Source organism: Corvus kubaryi, unplaced genomic scaffold (genome assembly GCF_017639235.1).
Source record: "Corvus kubaryi isolate FWS band 111438036 unplaced genomic scaffold, C.kubaryi_AGA036_p1.0 split3-73, whole genome shotgun sequence".
In the NCBI taxonomy this organism is placed as follows: domain Eukaryota; kingdom Metazoa; phylum Chordata; class Aves; order Passeriformes; family Corvidae; genus Corvus; species Corvus kubaryi.
This window is the reverse complement of record NW_024582091.1, coordinates 39,591,268-39,593,787: the sequence shown is the minus strand read 5'-3', so window position 1 is coordinate 39,593,787 and position 2,520 is coordinate 39,591,268.

Below are 2,520 nucleotides of genomic sequence, written 5' to 3'. Positions count from 1 at the left end.
GGGGAGGTGGCTCCCGGCGCTCCTCCCAGGCCGGCGGGGCGCGGTGGACGGCCGCCCCCAGCGGCGAGCGCGGCGCACCTGCGGGGAGCGGCGGGCGGCGCGCCGGCGGCGTTTCCCTCCCCTGCGAGTGGCACTTGAAGGCAAAGCGCTTAAAATGTTTCCCTCCCCAGCGCCACAGGCATCGGTGGCAAACAGCGGAGAGAAAGAAGCGGGGGAGACTGACTTGGCGGGATAAAGGCCGGTGCAGAGAGGAGATCAGTGTGCGACTGATTATCGTAGTGAGTCAGGGATCTTGGCAAAACGATGTCCTCAGTGATTATAGAGATAACAGAACCTTGTAATGAAATGTGATGAACTTTACGGCAACACTTTGGGAGGGGTGGTTGTGAAGAGAGTTGTCCTTTGGAAATGGATCTCATGGATCCTCAGGATTTTCAGAGAACCTTCTGTTCAGGGCTCCAAGGATGCTCCCCTAGATGTTGGTGTGATTGTTATTGGATGTGATAACACAGATGAGAAAGTTCAAAACCGTTATCTTCCGCTGTGCATTCATTGTTCTGGGGTGCTTGATTTGCACACCGCTTGTTTGCATCAGCACCTTTTTGTGATCAGTTGCTCCAAATGAACACAGAGGTACATCTCCAGGACTGCCTGATGGCTGATCATTAGGACTTGGCTCTTTTACTGTCTCACTAATGAAATCAGAAGAGATCCTTAGCAAGGCAGAAAAAATACCTCCTAGTGAACAGGAAAGTGATAGAGTAGCAGTGATTGCTCCTGCTGCCTCATCATGGATACACACTTATTCTGTCCGCTCACCCTGTGCAGAGCACCTCCTGCTCTTTCAGGAGTGGTAATGACAGAAGTGGAGAAGAAACAAGTTTCAACTTAAAAAGAAAGATGCAGAATCCCAGGCATTTTAGTCTAAGGACTTCCTGTGTGCTTGTGCCACAAGCAATGGGAACCAGTGCTGCTCAGGGCAGGTAACAGTAGCAGAATTGACCACACACTCTTTCGATGTATATCTGATAATTTGTGGAGAGGAGGAAGAGGGAATGGGAAAGGAGTGTCACTGGTCTTAGAGAGGGATATAGATCTGGGGAATTTGTATTCCTTTTTTTCATTCTAAAGTGGACTGAAAGGAGAAGATCGAGTAAGCTATTAATGGGCACTTTCAGTAGATAGCCTGTATTGCTTCATGGCCAGAGAGAGTATTTTCAGCGTCCTTCATTGGTAGGAGAGAGCCATTTAGCATTGCATTTAGGAAGAGCTTTAGAATAGGAGTTATTTTGTCTTTGGAAAAAGCTGTGGACAGGGGGAAATGAAAGCAAGAACTCAAGAGATTTTACATGGTCAAAGACACTGCCTCTTTATCCCCTTCTGAAGTATGGCATGTATAGTCATACACAGAGCGGGAGGAACAAGGCTTTAAAACTGGGCCATTCTCAAAGACTTTAATCTCTGGGTACGTGCACAGAGTGTGGGAGCCTCTCTCTGTGCTTGCCCTTTGTTGCACCAAAGCCATCAGAAGAGTTTAATGTAAGTCTAGACACAATTAATATTTAGCCCTTTGAATACAACTGTGCCTGGCTGTGGAAGGAATGGGGAAGATGGGGAATAAAGTCAAGGCTGCCAGGAGATCCACTCCATACCTTGTGTCATAGCCAGATTTGTATCATCCTCACTATCAGAAGGCCCCTCTGTGCATTAAAAATGACTTAAAAATTACATTGAAATGTCTTTAAAAAACCCTTAGAAAAAGATGCCGAGGTAAATTGAGTGTTATATACAAGTCTTTATGACTGCTCACAGAAATGTGATTGCACACACAAAAAATTATTATGCCCAAATAAATCAACCTTTTGGCAGGTGCAGATGAAAACTTAGGATGCAGAGAGGGCTGGCAAGAAGCCCTGTGAGTTGAGCCTTACAGGCTTCATTAAGCAAAATTTCAAGGTAGGCGAGTGATAGTTGAATGCAGCCCTTTGCAAAGTTATTACAAGTGTTCCCTCTCAAGGACATAGGCAATGTGAAATAAATACTTAGAATAATGCTTTCAGATGCTGAAGGTCATTTTAGGGTAATAATGTGTGAGACTTTTTCCTCAAATAATTTCAGATAATATAGGACTGTGTAGCCAAGATTCTGGTGAAGGGGTGTTTGTGAAGTTGAAGACCAGTAATTCCTTCTTCTTGGTAGCAGTTCAGCTTTTTCCTTCTTCACAGAAAAAAAGCAGTCTCAGTCATTTGCATTATTTCTATTTTCACAGATCACCTGTGTCTCCTTCCTAGATTGTGACAGTGACTCTGCAGGTAAGGGCAATCTGCCGAGTGGCAAATACTATATCCATTAGTTGAAACAAAGTACTTCAGGTTTCAGCATCTCTGAGTTCTTCGGCCCTTGTAAAAAATAAAATATCTCTTCAACGTTTAATAAATGTAGCTGTAAGTGATAGCTTTTGTGTTTGCATAACAAGTCTGAAGGGTATCAGTTGGACCACATTAATGGTTGGACTAGATG